This window comes from Ovis canadensis, chromosome 1 (assembly GCF_042477335.2).
Source record: "Ovis canadensis isolate MfBH-ARS-UI-01 breed Bighorn chromosome 1, ARS-UI_OviCan_v2, whole genome shotgun sequence".
Classification (NCBI taxonomy): Eukaryota; Metazoa; Chordata; class Mammalia; order Artiodactyla; family Bovidae; genus Ovis; species Ovis canadensis.
Genome location: NC_091245.1, coordinates 43,885,729 through 43,903,560, shown reverse-complemented (window position 1 = coordinate 43,903,560; position 17,832 = coordinate 43,885,729). Strand labels below are relative to the sequence as shown.

The window sequence follows — 17,832 nt, the reverse complement described above, 5'->3', positions numbered from 1 at the left end:
TCACAAGCCACCACTACAACACAGCACAGCCAAATAACTAAACAAATAATTTTTTTAGTGAATTAGGAAGGTGATAGGGTAAACACTACAGCCAGCAGAGGGAACTGAAGCCCAGAAAGATCCAAAACCTGCAGCCAAGAAAGCTAATCCCTTAGTTAGATCATACAATTAAACACAACATACAACCCGGATCTTTGCAGAACTACTTCTCTCACTAAGTCAATTATTTATTCACCAACAATAACTGAGGACCCAGCTGTGCTTTGCGCAGAACTGGGAGTTGCAAATACATAAGGCAAATGAGACAAAGTCCCACTTGAATGACTTCTTTTATTGAAGAGGCTCTTCTGAGTGGGGAAGACAGAAATTCAGCCAACAACAACAACCAGGAGAATGTCAGGTAGCGAAAAGCAAATGCTACAATGAAAAGAAAGCAAGACAAGTACAATCAAGAGTGATAGGAGTGAAGGGAGATACTTGAAATTGGACGATCGAGAAAGACCTCTCTGAGGATGTGTTGTGAATAACAAGATGAGCCAGCCATGCAAAAAAAAAAAAAAAAAAAATCCAGGAAAAGAAGGGACCTGCCTTTGCAAAGGCCCTAAGGTGAGATGGAGCTTAATGTGGAGGTGCAGTTGGAGGCCCATGTGGTTGGGGTTTGGGGTGGAGTGAGCCTAGGAAAGAGTCACAGGAGATGGGGTCAGGGAGTGGGGAGGGGGGTCAGAGCAGGGGGCTTGCAAGTTAGAGCTTGGATTTTATTTTAAGTACAATGGGAAGTCATCAGAGCATTTTAGGTTTTTTCCTACTTTTAACAAAAATTGAGTCATTCTATCTATTTATCTCTCTGAGCTTCCCAGATAGCTCAGTGGTAAAGAATCTGCCTGCCAATACAGGGGACACACATTGGACCCCTGGCTTAGGAAAATCCCCTGGAGTAGGAAATGGCCTCCCACTCCAGTATTCTTGCCTGGGAAATCCCAAGGACAGAGGAGCCTGGTGGGCTAACATCCACGTGGTCGCAAAAGAGTCGGACATGACTTTAGCGACTAAACAAGAACAAACCTCAGTGAATCTATATGACCAATGGTTGTGGCTGCCGTGTGGAGGGCAGACTTTGGCAGGATTAGAAACAACAATGAAAAGCCACAGCCGCCTCCTGTTCTAGCCCCACTTCTCTGCTGTCTGTCATCACAATCTCCACTCCCTCGCGATGACCGAGAGAGGTGGGAGTTAAACCCCAGTTTTCAATGGGGATTTGATTTCTATATCCTTCCACAAAGCCGAGCACAGTTTGGGGCATGTAGCTGTCCCTTTAATAATATTTGATGTTTGATTAATAAGTTAAACAACCCATTGACTCCATTTATTCAAAGAATCAGGCAAACCAATTAAAAGGCCTCAAAACAAAGCCCAGACATAGCAGCTGTTTGCCGGCCCTGGTCAGTTGCTTGACCAAGAGGGCCTGTCAAGCTAAATCAGCAGGGCAAAGCCAAGAGCTCACAGTGACACGGAGTTCCCAAGTCTGCCATTGTTCTCTCTTCCCAGGGTTAGGCTACAGTTCGTGTCTCTAGGAACCTGGAAGAAAACAAAAACATTCTTTTTGTTTTTCCTTTTGAACTTTTTATTTTGTATTGGGGTATAGGTGATTAACAATGTTGTGATAGTTTCAGGTAAAAACATTCTTTTTAAACCTGTTATTTCCAAGTCTTCAGAGGTTTGTCTTTCTTCATCATCCTAGGTGCACCCAGACTTAGGTGTAGACCAGCAGCTCACACTAGGCAGAGTGTGACTCACATTTTATCTGCTTCCTTCCAGATTCACTAGTTAACATAGGATTTCTGGACTTTCTTCACAAAAGCCTGAATCACCCCCAGGAGCCCGGGAAAGGCATGGTCATACTTGAGGTGTCAACGCCAACCATTGGATCATTGCCATCCTCGCACAAAAGGCACAGCACCCTCGAACTGCCTGCTCGACACAGCCCCTCCCAGAGAGCCCCACCTGGCCCTTGCTGAGAAAGTGTAAGAATCCATGACCTGATGGTCAGGTGTGAAGCCTTCACCTGGAAGGGTTTCTTATGTAGAGTAACCTTTAACTTGCAACCTGGAATGAGAAGGTGAGTGACGCTGCTGTCCATGAGATTTCCCAGGCAAGAATACTGGAGTGGGTTACCATTTCCTTCTCCAGGGGATCTTCCCAACCCAGGGATTGAATCTGAGTCTCTCGTGTCTCCTGTATTGGCAGGTAGATTGTTTACCACTAGCACCACTTGGGAAGCCTATTTATATAAGAATTTAAACTAACTGATTTAAGTCAATTTATTTAAATTTAAATTAATTTCTTTAAGTAACATTAAAAATGAAAGATTCAGTTTCTCAGGTGCATTGCACATTTTGCAGGATCTTAGTTCACTGACCAGGGATGGAACTTGCACCTTTGGCAGCGAAAGTACAGAGTCCTAACCACTGTCTGCCAGGGCATTCCCGTGATATAGAACATCTCTATCATTTCAGGCAGCCCTATTGGACAGCTCTGGTCTAGAAGACCCACTAAGATAAAGAATAAAGCATCTTAGTGCCAGGTTTTCAATTCCTAGTTCCAGCTAATGTGAAGCTTGGCTGTGTATATCTCCTGCACTGTATTCCATGAGATCATTCGTACCTTTATAATTTCCATCCAACACCTCTCCCATCACTACCTTTTTCATGAGCTAGTTAGAGTAGATTTTGGTTCTTATTTTAGCTTTTTATATTCAAAAGAAACTTAACTAAGAACATACTTTGATATTAGTAATTAAGAAAAATGGCCACCAGTACAATTTATTTAGTTCTTCTGTGTGTGAACACCATACCTTAGCATTTTATCTGCATGTTTTTATTTAAACTTCACAAAAACTTCGTAAGATAGATCTTTTATCTCCATTCAACAGCTGAAGGAACCAAGGCACAGAAAGGTTAAGAAAGTTACCCAAGGTCACAGAGCCAGTAGGTGGCAAGGTAGGGATGGAATCAACCTTCCATCTTCCATGATTGGCGCGTAGGTAACTGGCCTAACTTTTAACCATGGAAGTGAAGAGAAGTTGCTCAGTCGTGTCCGACTCTTTGCAACCCCATGGACTATAGCCCACTCGGCTCCTCCATCCATGGAATTTTCCAGGCAAGAGTACTGGAGTGTGAAAAGCGGCAGGTCCCCCATCCCAGGATACAGTGAGTAAGAATTAGAAGTCTGAAACTTCTTTAGAGATCTATGGACTCTGGAACACCTACTTAGGGCAGCTGGTCTAGTTCCAATCATCTCTCTGCCTAGCATTTTTTTCTTTCACTAAAGAACAGGAAGTTTGAGAAGTGACAGGCCATGGGCACAGGCTGACCCTGCTGGGAAACAGCTCATGGGGAGAGCAAACTGCATGTCCTGTGAACCCAGGGACCGGTCAGCATAATTCCCTGATGCTGGGACTTTGGTCCCAGAACCTAAGTTGTATGCTGCTTGGAGTCGGAGCCAAGTTTGGAGGGGGGAGGGAAGCAAGCACATACTTCTCTGCTAAACTCCGTTTCCCATTTGGTTTGGCAGCTTGTTTTTAATGAAATGAGGCCAGTCCAAGAATTCCGTGTCAACACGACTCTTTTTACCGGAACCACAAATGCAGCCCCCTGGGACCTGGCTCTATCTCTGGGCAGACATCAAAAACAGCTCCTTTTTCCTTTGAAATCATAACAGTCTTCTAAGAGTGATCCACTTCCTCACCTTCCCCCCCCCTCCCCCGCCCCTGCCCCGAGGAAGAAAGTAAGGGCCAGGGCTTGTGGGCTGCAGCACCCTCAGGATTTATGGTTGGCAGAGAAAACCTCAGGGCCAGCCAGGCTGAGGGGTTCCTGGACCCTGCTGTCAGTTTTCCCTTTCTTGTGCGTCCAAGGCCTCATGGTTCCTTCCTGCCTGCTTGTCTCCTGTCCAGGACCAGCCTGATGAGTAGGCAAGGCGTTTCCAACCCCCTCGGCACCCTGCCTTCATGCTGTGACTTCAGGGGTGGGGGCATTGTAAAAGATGCTGCCACATCAAAATCCTCCCCAATCCCCGTTCACTGGCCAAAGCCTGAGGCATCTGTCAACCTTCCGTAACTCTCCAGGGTTCCTCTGCTTTGGGTCACTTTTTAGGGGTTTCAACACGAGAGATCCCAGAAGGAGGTAGGAGGTAGGGCAAAGGGTAGGAAGAAAGCAAACACAGTTGGGGAGGGAAAATAATTGTAATTAGTGGAAAGTTAAAGGCAGATTGTTGGTAAGTGGTAGGTACTGATGGGACATTTGTTGCAGATAAGGTTCTCTGCAGGAGAGAGGAGGTGAAAGAAAGGCTTTTCATGCTCTATCCCCTGGGGCATGGGATGACCTGGCTCTGGGTCACTTTCTCTAGGAAGGCTTCTGTGACTCCTGACTCACCCCAAGACAGCTCCGTGGTCCTCCTCTGTGTGCTCATAACATCCTGCGCTTCTCTCCTTTGCGGTTCTAACCACCCAGTCGTCACCTCTCCACCGTCCTGCCTTCCTCCTCACTATTTCCTGCCATGCACCCAGCACTCCTGCATCTACTTAGTGAGGTTAGCAGACACCCCCACTATTTTGAGGAATGAAGGAATACTAGCTGCTCCTTGCAGTGCTGGAGAGGAGCAGGTGAAGGGGTGGTGGGCTTATTGCTGCTCTAACTGAAGTGGATGCTGTGATCCTCAGAGCAGGTGGTGGTTATGCAGCATGCCTGGAGTGTGTGAACCTGGGCTCCATCACTTCCTAGCTGTGCATTTGGGCAAGCTATTTCATCTTTCTGTACCTCAATTTCTTCATTCATAAACTAGGGATGATAACAATACCTATCTAAATTTTTGTGTAAGAAATGAATTAATATATTTGAAGTCCTTAAAGTTGAATACATGGTAAGCTCTTAATAAATGTTAGCTTAACAGAAATTTTAAAACCCTGCAAGAGTCAGGTCTTTACGCCATCACCATTCATTGCTGACTTGCTTTGTTCCCACCTCACTGGCCCCCTCCTATCGCTTTAATACACTGGCCCAGCCTTGCCTCACAAGCCTTTCCTTGGGACTCAATCTGAAAGAGCACACTCCTTTCCCTGCTTTGGGTTTCATCACTATACTTTACAGTATACATCCAGCCACAGCACCTTTGCATTACTTTGAGTTTTGTTTGTGTCTACACAAAAAAGCAGGGGCCTTGTTTTATTCACTGTATCATTCCTAGTGCCAGGTATAGTGTCTACCACCTAGGAGGTGCTTAGCAATAGTTGATGGATGGGTGGATGGGGAGATGGATGGATAGGTAGGTGGATAAATGAATGGGTGGATGGATAGACGGATGGATGGATGGATGGGTAGATGGGTGGGTAGATGGATCAACTGGCCCCCTTTGGGAGACTTCTATGGCCGTTTCTTCCTGCCTTCCCCTCTGCGATCTCCCAATCATACACCCTCATGTGCAACGTTATTTCCAACTTGCATTCTACCACACTTGCTCTCTGGGCCCCTTCCCCTCAGATGGTCATTTGCCAAAGCCATATACTGTCTCAGGAGGCAGGGTCTCCTCACACAAGCAGTTTGGGATTTGCTCACTAGTCCAGAAAGCTCAGCTACTCAGCACCAGCTATTAATGAGACACAGTGAATAAGACAGAGAGTCCAATGAGAGACACAAATGAATAAGAGATGATTACATCTTCTTTGAAGCTGGTCAGAGAGAAGCCCAGTGAGCACACGGCCACCAAGGAGGGGCCCATGACAGGCACCCAGGCCAGGAGTCCCCCTTAGACCCAAAGCTAGGCTCCACCGTAGAGCCTCATCCTAAATAAAGCACGCATACTGATGACACATAGCTAGTCTGTCAGATTTCTCCTGATCTGAAAAAGTACTTGGAGAACCAGAGTGAAACTGAAAAGTTTTATCAGTCACAGGAGTACAGATTTGACATCATCAAAGAAATATTTTCAATACCGTGGGGAAGGGCAGGCAGTGCAATTAGCCGTGAGTAGAATACTTCCTGCTTTCGAGGGTGGAGAAAACTTGGGCTCCAGGTGCTGTGGGCCTTGAATGGGGGAGGAGTGACTCAACTCACAGATCCCTGCCGGGAAAGGAACGTTTTACCACACTCCATCATCTGTAAATCACAGACTCAAAGACTGGTGGGGTTTTTTAAATTATTATTATTATTCATTTTTATAGTCCCAGAAGACTCTTGCTGATCATAATTCCTTGATATGATCTTTTAAATAATTTTCAAAATTAGAACTGTGATGGGTTGAATTTTGTCTCTCCCCTCCCCCCAGTTTATATACTGAAGTCCTAACCCTCAGTTCCTCAGAATGTGACCTTATTTGGAGATGGGATCTGTACAGAGGTAATCAAGTTAAAATGAAGTCATTCAGGTGGGTACCAATCCAGTGTCCCTCTAAAATGGGAAAATTTGGACACAGACAGGCACTGAGGGAAGAACATGTGAAAAGACGTAGAGAGAAGGCAGTCATCTCAAGCCGAGGAGAGAGGCCTGGAACAGATCCTTCTGCCCTCAGAAGGAGCCCATCCTGCAAAATCTTGACTTTGAATTTCTAGCCTCTAGAGTTATAACAATAAATTTCTGTTGTTTCAGCCAAGCAGGCTATGGTGCTTTGTTATAACAGCACTAAGAGTAAATAGCAATTTTTCTTTAGACTAAGACAGAAAAGAACCTCATCTATGTCCCTCCTAATCATGGTTGATTTCAAGGATTGTTTAGCTCCTCTGTGAGAATATACACATTGTATGTATTTCATACCTATGATTTGGCACAAGACAGAGAGTAACAAAGCTTTTACATTCTTGAAGGGGCTGGTGGAGTGTTCGGCATATAGATTCAGCTCAGTTTAACAGATATTTATTGATCCTTCCATGTGCCAGGTACTGGGCTGGAGACACAGAAAATGTAGTCCCTGCTTTCAAGGAGCTCACAGTCTGGTAGAAAAAGTGCAAGTGTGTAAATAATTACTCTTCAGAATGATAAGTACAGTGGTTGAAATGCATGAAGAATGACAGCAGAGGACTTCCCTGGTTAAGATTTGCCTTCCAGTGTAAGAGGTGTGGGTTTGATCCCTGGCCAGGGAGCTAAAATTCCACATGCTTCTTGACCAAAAGAACAAAATATAAAAAGGAAGCAATATTGTCATAAATTCAATAAAGACTTTTAAAATGCTCCATGTCAAAAAAAAAAAAAATGAGGAAAAAAGTATCTGTCTCAAGGAATGGGGGCCAGTCAGAGAATCTTCTCAAATCTTTATTAATAGAGAGTGTTATGTAAATTATGGTATATTCATACAATGGCCACCCTCAGAGAATTATGCAACTGTTAAAAAATGAAGTAGAATTATATATTCTCTTAATGGAAAGATCTTCAAGGCATTGAGTGAACAAGTTAAATGGGAGAATAATGTACATAGTATGGTACTATTTGTGTCATCAAGAGAAGGATATATGAACAGTTACCTTGATTTGTGAATGCATAGAAAGAACCTGGCAGAAAATGTAAAAACTAGTAATATTAGTTACCTGAAAGGATGGGGGAGGAGCGCTCAGGAAACTTGCTCTGGACGCCTGAGATGACTGTTGGAGACTTCATCTCCCAGGAAACCCAGCTCTATTCTCCATCCTCATGCCGTGTCCATCCAGCCAGCATGTCTGTTTACACTGCAGCCCTGTCTGCAGATGCTCAGTCATAAGCACACTGTTTGTTTTGCTGGACGTATAGCAAAGAGCTTTGGATTCAACAGCAGACAGAACTGGTTCCACATCCCCAAATTTTCACTCACTAGCTGTGTGATCTTAAAAAATATTTATCTTTATCCTCTGAGCCTCAGTTCTCTCATCATGGGGTGATCATAAGAATTTTAAAAAGTAATACCCATTGAAAGTGAAAGTGAAGTTGCTCAGTCATGTCCAACTCTTGCAACCCCATGGACTATAGCCTACCAGGCTCCTCCGTCCATGGGATTTTCCAGGCTAGTATACTGGAGTGAGTTGCCATTTCCTTCTCCAGGAGATCTTCCCGACCAAGGAACTGAACCTGGGTCTCCCATGTTTTAGGCAGATGCTTTACCATCTGAGCCACCAGGGAAGATAGGTTCAATAAGTCATAGCTTTAAAAAAGATAAATAACAAGAATCAGTCAATATTCAACTGATCCCCACTGAAATCAGACCAGCCCGCAGGTTAGGCTTGTGTGTCTGTGTTAGCCACTCAGTCATGTCTAAATATTTGTGACCGCGTGGACTATAGACCACCAGGCTCCTCTGTGGTGGAGTTCTTCAGGCAAAAACACTGGAGTGGGTTGCCATTCCCTTCTCCAGGGGATCTTCCCGACCCAAGGATCAAACGTGCATCTCCTGCACTGGCAGGCAGATTTTTTACCATCTGAGCTACTAGGGAAGCCCCTCAGGTCATGCTTATCTATGGCCAGGTGGACTGTCTGTCTCATCATAGGTGACTGAACTTGAGTTTTAGTAAAAAAAAGTTACATCAAATCAAACCAAAAGGAAGTAAATAATGGATTTGAAGATTTGATCAAGAGTGCTCATCTTAAAGAAATGAGAGAGACTACCTTTTCCCTCAGTCCTCTCCATTCCCAGTCCCCACTGGGTGCATGCATGTGCGTGCATGCACGCAGGCAAACACACCTCCAAACCACTAGAACCTTGTGCAGACCTGTTCCCATGGGAAGAAACCCCAGTATGACACCATCTGAATATGCAAATTTGCTGTATCTTTTATCAGAGCATCCATCAAGAAGTTTCTTTAAAATCATGCTTGCCCTACAGCATTTAGCATATATTTAGCCCTACGGAATAAATGCAATTCACTAGATATTTATTTAGTCTGCATAACATGAAAACTAGTAGTGTGACAGACTCTTACTGTCAGCCCCATAGTACCTGACCCTGCTTCTTACATTAGGGAACTCTCTTATTCTGTGGGTTTAGGGAAAAAGCAGAGACCTTTCTCTTTAAACAAAAGCTGAAAGAAAAGAGGCATCTTTCAACCCACTCCCTGGCAGCCAGAGCTCTGATCTATACATTGGACTCAGCTATTTGGTGTCTCCATCTGGGACTTTCAATCTGGAGCAAGTGGTATAAAGACAGGGGGAAAGTTCGAGACAATCACAGCCTCACAGTTTGGAAGTCTGGTAGCAGCCTCAGCAGTGGGCCTCATAACCAGACAGTTCCTGGGGCTAGACTTGGACTGTGTTCTCAGCTGCCTAATCTACCTTCATTCCTACCCACTTTCCACACCTGATTCTTCAGCCTTCTTGTTGGTCCTGTGAACAACCCAAAATCCTTTCAATAGCTTCCTATTTTCCTTAAGTTACCCAGACTTGGTACCTATTTATTTGAAACCAAGAACCCCGACTGGAACTAATCACTGCAAATTATTGAGCAGCCATGAGCTAGGAATTATTCCAAGCTCTTTACATGGAGTATTTCACTTACCCTTCATAACAACCTTTGGAGAACAGAACCTGTTACTCCCATTTGACAAGTGAGAACATGGAGGCTTGAGTTAAATAGCTAACTCAAGTTCAACAGCTAGAAAAAAGGCAGAGTCAGGATTCAAATCCAGAGCCATCTGACTGATTGACAAATCCAGAGCCATCTCCATTGCACTCTCTCCTACTCAGCTCCCCCATGTATTTGTGGATTAGTTTTACCAGTTACTCAAAGTGTCTTATACCTGATATCATGTAATCTTGACAACTCCTCAAGGCTTGAATTTTTAATCCGCCCCCCCTCCTTTTTTTTAACGAATGAGGAAACAGCCTCGGCAAGATTAAAAGCAACTTGCTCAAATATTTATCATAAGCCTTAAAACTGTGCATACTCTGTGATTCAATGATTTCAGATTTGAGCATTTATCCCAAGGAAATCATCAGAGGAGTGACCAAAGATTACTCACTGAGCTGTCATTTATTGCAGGGGAAAACTAGAGACCACCCTTATGTCCAGTGATCAGGAAATGGCCAAATTAGGGAATGCCACATGATGGAATATTATTTTGATCATTAAATTCAATCTGTAGAAGCAATCAGTGTTTGCCTGGGCTTGGGAGGAATATGAGGACTGACGTCAAACAGGGTCTTCAGGAATTTTTGAGAATGATGGAGATTCCTGGTCCAGGAAGATCCCGCATGCCGTGGGACAACTATGTCTTGGCTGTGGTGATGATTACATGAGTGCACACAGTTTCCCGAATGCATCAAGTTATCCACTTAAAATGGGTGCATTTAAAAAAATTATATTTATATATTTTTGGCTGTGCTGGGTCTTTGTATGGGCTGTATGGGCTTTCTCTAGCTGCTGTGAGCAGGGGCTACTCTCTAGTTGCAGAACACAGCCTTCCCATTGCAGTGGCTTCTCTTGTTGCAGAGCAAAGGCTCTAGCCACATGGGTTTCTGTAGCTGGCGGGACATGGGCTCAGTAGCTGTGGTTCCTGGGCTCAGAGCACAGGCTCAGTAGTTGTGGCCCATGGGCTTAGTTGTCCCACGGAATGTGGGCTCTTCCTGGACCAGGGATCAAACCCGTGTCTTCTACAATGGCAGGCAGATTCTTTACTGACCCACCAGGGAAGCCCAGGTGCATTTATTATAAGTAACTTATACCTCAAAAAAATTTATAAAGTTACTTCTGTAGAAAAGATTTTTAATCAAGGACAATGTTCCTAAAATATTAATTGAAAAGTTTAAAAAATCATATTTACAATATATTTATTTCCATGTGTGTTCCATGCATAGAGAAGAAATAAGAAGGAAATATACCAAAATAACAATAGTGGCTATCATTGGATGGTGGGACTTATGGATAATTTAGACCTTCTTTACACTTCTCTGTGTTCTTCAGTGATCAGAAGAAACAAACACTAAAAAAAAAAAAAGTTATTGACTTGCTGTGTGTCATACAAGTATCTAATAGAGAAGAGACTAGAAATTAGGACTTTGTAGCCAAGTTAATTGTACCTTCCACTGTGCCTCCGAGTTTCTACTCTGTACCAGGAACTGCTGTGTTGCATGCTTTGGAAAATTGCCTATAAAACATGTTTTTGCCTGTGAGGAATGTGAACTCTGCACAGAAGGGTGACAAAGGCATGATTACATCTAGGGAATCGAAAGAGGCTTCACAGAGGTGGATTCTGTGATGAGCCTAGAAGGATGAGTGGAACCAAGATGGGCAGAGACTAAGGCTAGGAGGGCAAGAGAGTCTTCAGTCCAGACTAGGGGAATCGTGTGGAGAGTGACTCTGGGGAAGGAGGTGACAGGAGAATCTGGACTCCATTAGGAGGGGCCCTTGAATGAGGCCTGAGCAGTTGGGCCCAACAAGCCACTGTAGAGATGCCAGAACAAGGAGTCCATAGACTGCTGCTGCTGCTGCTGCTAAGTCGCTTCAGTTGTGTCCAGCTCTGTGCAACCCCATAGATAGCAGCCCACCAGGCTCCCCCGTCCCTGGGATTCTCCAGGAAAGAACACTGGAGTGGGTTGCCATTTCCTTCTCCAAGGCAGGAAAGTGAAAGTGAAGTTGCTCAGTTGTATCCGACTCTTTGTGACCCCATGGACTGCAACCTACCAGGCTCCTCCATCCATGGGATTTTCCAGGCAAGAGTACTGGAGTGGGGTGCCATTTTAGCAGTGCTTAATCCTGCTTCCTGACAAAGATCTCTGAGTTAAAATGTACATCACAAGAAAATAAACACAGTACTGAAAAACGCAACTTATGGTCACTTTTGGGGTGCATATGACAGCTGTGCCTTACCATAGCCAGCTCAGATCTCCAGAACAGCTAGATGGCTCAGGGTCACTCAGCTCCCTCTCTTTATCATACCAGGGGGCCCCAATGGCAGGGTTTATGGAATTTTGTATTCTGGTGCCCACCACAATTTGTATCTGTGACTGGTATTGAGTACAGAGTCAGTAAATGGCTATGAAATGAGCAAGAGAGGCGTTTACATTTTAAAAGGAAATCTAAGAAAGGAAGTATGGTATAATGGTTACAGCACTGACTTTGGAACCAGATTGCTTGATTTTGAGTCCAGGCTTTGCCACTTCTTGGCTCTGTGACCTTGGGAAAGTTACTTAACCTCTCTGTGCTTTGGTTTCCTGTACCTAGAACATGAGATCATGACAGGGTCCTCTCTCCTAGGTTGCCTTGAGGATTAATCAAGTTAGTAGGTGAAAAGCACTTAGAACAATGCCTGGCACGTAGTGAATGCTATATAAGTGTTAAATATTATTATAAGATTTTTCTAGTCCAACCTCTTGCTTTAGAGATGAAGAAACTGAAGTTGAAAGAAAGGCAAGTGACTTGTCCAAGATCACAAAAGGAGTTGAAGGTGTAACCGAAGGCTCTGCGTCTATGAATCGATACAGCTGTGGAATGAAAGGATTTATTGGTGAGCTTCTTGCCCTGTGACTGCCATTGTCTGAGATTTTTTTCTGGGGAACCTAAGTCATGTTTCCAGTCTTTGGGTTGGGATAAAAATATGTATACACAAGAAATAGCTTAATACAAAATACACTCCTAGCCAGACAGCACAGCAAGAGATAAGAAGATCAGAAAATGGGAAGATTAACCTGAGCTGGCTGAACCAGGCAGGGGCCTCTTGGATCTGCAGGGTGGAGAAATGATCAGGACCGTGGCTTTCGATTTTGGTGTGTAGAGAGTGACTGGGAGTGACTGGGAAATGTCAGACACCCCAGCTCCACAGACTCCCTCCACATAGCAGTGAGAGGGGAAAGCCCTTTGGGATCAGGCAATCTGGATTGAAATCCTGGCTATATCATTTATCAGGTGAGTGACCTGTGGACAGTCCCTCGCTGTCTCTGAGTGTTAGTGTCTTAATCTGTAAGATGGAAATAACAATATCCTGTCCACTGGGTTGTTGTGGGACCAAAAGCGCTGGGACACTGAGAGACACAGAAGATTAATTAAGATTAATCACTTTTCTTTTGGGCCCTCTTCGTTGGCCCACCAGATTGAGAAGTCCTTTAATACCTCTCTAATGAGGGCCAGGCTGTAAGCTGGAACAGAACAAATCAAACTAAATTACTAGAAGAGTTTTAATTATCTTCCCTTGAGACCTGAGACCAGGCCTTTTTTTTTTTTGTCCCCCTGGCAGGGGGAGGAAGGTGCTAGGGAGGGAACAAAGATGGAGGGAACATAAAGTTTTGGAAAAGGTGTGGTGAGGACTGCAAAGGAAAGCCCCAGGAAGGGAGAAGATAGACACTGAGTACCTTAGGTATGGCCAACCCCAAGTAGGGCATCAACTTTCCTTTGGTGGAGAGGAAAGGTACTAACATGTGTTGAGCATGACTAAGTGCCAGGCATTGTGCTAGGTGCCAGGAATACAACTTTGAACTATATATGACTCTTACCCTGAGAAGCTCCAATCTTTTGATAGACATTGGCGGGAAAGTAAAGCATTTTTAAGTCACATAATTATAATACAAACAAGACAACACAGAAGACAGAATGACTAATACTATGAGGAAGTCATATGGAAGGTGGGTTTTGACAGATGAATAGAAGTTCAATTTAGGAAGGCAATCTAAGGAAGGGCAAATGATATAGGGCTCAGCACTGCTGGAGTAAAAACTGGTCTGAAAAGATGAGTTTGAGAGATGAGGCTGGGGAGGGAGATAGAGGCTAAATGATGATAATTAGCCTTTATCCTAAACTGATCAGAGCCAATATAGGGTTTTAAATGAAAAGAGGATTGTGTCCAGTTTTTAAGTTAGAAAGACACCCCTGGCAGCAAAATGCAAGGTGTGTTGGAGTGGGGGCAAGCCTGGAAGTAGAACGCTGTTGAAGACGCAGTTTCTTGTTCCGGTAGAGAGCATGAGGGTCTGAACTAGGAAACCATGTGGCCATCTTCTCCAGAGCTCCTCAACCCCATGCAACCTCATCCTCTTCTTAATCCACAGCGTATGTTTTTCCTCACTCATGGCCCCCACCACCCTGGGCCATGTGTTGCGATTATCTGTATATTTGTCTTCCTTCCTCTGCCAGGTTGAGAGCACTTTTCTTTCTCTGAATCCCTGGAGCTGGTTCACAGTTGGCACCAATGTGTTTTGAGGGTCATGCGGTTTGCAAAGGAGGGCATAGGGTGTACACAGCATGTGGTCCTGTTCATGAGCCAAACAAGACCTCCAGGCCTTCTGTTCACTCACTTCCCTTCTGTATTTGTCCTTAATCAAACTGTGCAAAGAAATCTTAACTGCCTTCTGTATTGTTTTGTGAATCAACAGAAGAGTCTTGTATGTTTACCAACTGGTGCTTTAAGGAAATAACACATAATCAGGGGAGGAAAAACCAGCTGGTGGTAGTTGGAGTTTGCCTGACTGATTGTTTGTTTCCCCTCTCATTAAAAAAAAAATAAAAATTGATCTTGGTTCAGCCTAGGACAATTTTCCAGAGGTGAACTTGCCAGTTCACAAAGACACTTGGTGGAGGATTATTTTCTCCTTTGCTTCTCCATGACTTTCCCTTTGCCTGATGCATCTGCGTGGGCACAAACAGGGCGACTGCCGGTTAACTGGAGCCGAAAGTCGTTATCACCTGACATCTTCAGCAACAGCTTATGTAAAACGAGCTGGTTCCAGCAAGCTCATGTCCCCAGGCGGGAGCCGGCCAGCGATGGCATCCTCCGGGCGCCTGTGAGCTGCACGCAGCCAGGGGCAGGGGCAGGAGAAGCAGCCAGCATCACTGAGGGCTGGGACTGTGTGGGGTGCTGGAGGGAGCTGCCTCCGAGGACATGTGGGCAGGGAAGTCAGGCAAGAGAGGACTGCGAGTCCCGGGCAGCACCTGTTCCCAGGGAGTAAATAATACTTTGCCCTTGTGTCATAATTCCTGCCTGTCGCCCAGCAGGCATCCAGTTCATCCTGCGCTGTGGGCCGCCAGCCTCGCACCAGCGCACTGCTGGTTTCAAATGTGCTTTGGAAAAGAAAGCAAAGGTCCCGATGGCTTCTGCTCCCCACTCAGCTCGCTCTCCCTCCTGAACTCTCATTTCACAGCTGCCGTCCAACTGTAAGGCTCCCAGGGTGGGCCTGCCAAGTATTTGCATCTGACGCCTCCAGCTCTGGAGAGAAGCGAGGTGACCAGGGCAGAGAGCCTGAGACTACTCGGCCGTGGTCCCAGGAGGACAGGTGCTAGTGGCTGTGGCTTCATCCCATCCCCCCTTTCCTCTGCAACCTCCATTCCCCTCTCTGTTTACAGTCTATTCACAGGACAATATTTGAAGTATTCGAAATATGGGCGTCATATCCCAAGACTGAATGCCAGGCCCATTGTGCGGAAGGAGAGTTAGTAAGTTTAGAGACAGGGAAGATTAATCTGTCTGTTTGGTAATGAATCAGAGTTCTGCGATCCCTCTGTTTTGAAAGGACATCATTTATCGGTTAAGTAATAATGCAGTGGCTAAAAACTTGGGTACTAAGGGCAAACAGGCCTGGGTTCAAATTCCAGCCTGGCCACCAGCCTGAAGCAGGATTATATTTGGGTAAATTCCTTTGTTGCATTTGTTGAGTGACCAACTCATCCAGGTTTACCCTGGATTTTCCAAGGACTGGGAACCCCCTCAGCCAGCTTGGGCACACTCAGGAGAGGATCAAGATGGTGCTCAGCTTCTGGGGTGTGAAACCTGACTGCATAAGACTCCTATGATGTTTGGGGGGGATTTTGTTCTGTTTTGTTTTCATTTAGTTTTTAACTGAAGGAAAATTGTTTTACAATGTTGTCATGTTTTCTACCCCACAACAACATAATCAGCCATAATTATACATATATCCCCTCCCTCTTGAGCCTCCCTCCATCCCTTCATCCCACGCTTCTAGATCATCCCCTGGCTGGGCTCCCTCTGTTATGCAGAAGCTTCTTACTGGCTATTTCACGTACAGTACTGTATATATGTCTATGCCACCTTCTTCATTGGTGCCACTCTCCCCTTTACAAGGGAATATTACTCAGCCGTAAAAGAATGAATGACTTCAAGTCAGTCCTAGTGAGGTGGATGAACCTAGAGGCTGTTACACGGAGTGAAGGAAGCCAGAAAGAGAAAACCAAGTATCATATATTAGCTCATATATTGGAGAAGGAAATGGCACCCCACTCTAGTATTCTTGCCTGGGAAATCTCATAGGCAGAGGAGCCTGGTGGGCTACACAGAGTCGGACACAACTTAGTGACCGACTTTCACTTTTCTCTCAATTTCAAACGTGGTATTGGTGAACCTATTTGCAAGGAGAAAATGGAGGCGCAGGTCTAGGAGACGTCTACAGTGCTTACCATGCTGCCTAGTGCACACCGAGTACCCTGCTAGCTAAGCTAGTTGATGCCCTTTCGAGTGCTCAAAGGTCTTGGAGTGCTCAAGTGACCCGGCGCCCTGCTGAGTGCAAGAGACACAGCTGCAAACATACCTGTCAGTGTGTAAACACAGCAGCATTTGTGACTGGAGTCAGCCCTGTTAAGTAGCTAGTGCAATCTCTGCTTTACTGACGGGGAAATTCAGTCTCTGAGGGGAAGGACTTGCCCAACGTTAATAGTTAGGAAGGGAAGGACGTGGATCTTGAACCCAGCTCTTCTACGTCAAGCCCTGAGTTCTTTTGCCTTGGATCCTTTCACCTCCCTTGAGGTCCTTCACACTATACCTTGACTATTGCGCCTGCCTTTGCTCAAGCTGTTGCCTCTTCTGGAATGCCCTGCTCCCTGCTCTGGCCTGTCAGCCCTCCATCTCTTCACCTGGCTAACTCCTACTCTCCTTGGTACACAGTTCAGGTATCACCTTCTCCAGAAACCTGTACTAACCCCTCTTCTGTGTCTCTGCCCTCTCAATAGCCCTAGATGCTGAAGCTGAAGCGCCAATACTTTGGCCACTTGAGGAGAAGAGCCAATTCATTGGAAAAGACCCTGATGCTGGGAAAGGTTGAAGGCAAAATGAGAAGGAGTGGCAGAGGATGAGATAGTTAGACAGCATCACTGACTGAATGGACATAAATTTGAGCAAATTCCAGGAGATAGTAAAGGACAGGGGAGTTCGGCGTGCTGTAGCCTGTGGGTCACCGAGAGTTGGGCATGACTTAGTGACTGAACAGCTACAACAACAACATTCCTTGGGTATCTCTGCTGCTACGGTTCCCTCACTGTATCCTAGTGACTTATTGATGAACTGTCTCCTGTGAGCCCCTGGAAGCCAGGGGTTTCCACCTGCCCACCTCCCCAGAGCCAAGCATGGCTCCGGACACAAACCAGGTGCTCTGTGCATGTCATGGACCTGCACTGAATTCACTAAAGTCTGACATGATTTTGTACTTAGCAATAATAAAATAGCTACTATTACTTGAATCTTATGATGTGTCAGGTACTGTGCTGAGCATATACATTACTCATTTAATCCTCACAACAAACTCATGAGGTTTGATAAATGACAAATAGGAAAATAAGACTCAGAGAAGCCAAATAACCTGCCCTAGGTCACACAGCCAACAAGCAGCACATCCAAACTTTGATCCAGATCTGCCTAACAGCCCCTTAACCTCTGGTCTCTTTACTATCTCTGGTACCTAACTCAGTTCCTTGCCCAGATGAGGCACTGGGCACTAGCTGACAAGGTGGGTAGCATGGAGCAGGGACCAAGCTCTCCACAGGACCGCAGTGCTCACAGGCTCACTCTCTCTGGGCCCTCACAGCTAGCTGGGCTGTGTTTTAGGAGGAACCAGCTCCCTGGCCTGGCACCGAAAGCCCTTCTTAATTCCAAGGCTCATTTTCACCCCCATGCATCTT

The 17,832-nt window shown here is 45.3% G+C and overlaps 1 long non-coding RNA gene across 1 annotated transcript; it reads left to right on the top strand.

The window, feature by feature from the left end:
* The first annotated feature begins 267 nt into the window (after window positions 1-267).
* Window positions 268-17,394, top strand: LOC138425677 (uncharacterized). Its single transcript, XR_011251319.1, has 4 exons — window positions 268-606; window positions 1,816-2,116; window positions 12,324-12,448; window positions 16,888-17,394. It is a non-coding gene; the product is annotated as an uncharacterized lncRNA (long non-coding RNA).
* Window positions 17,395-17,832: the final 438 nt, after the last annotated feature.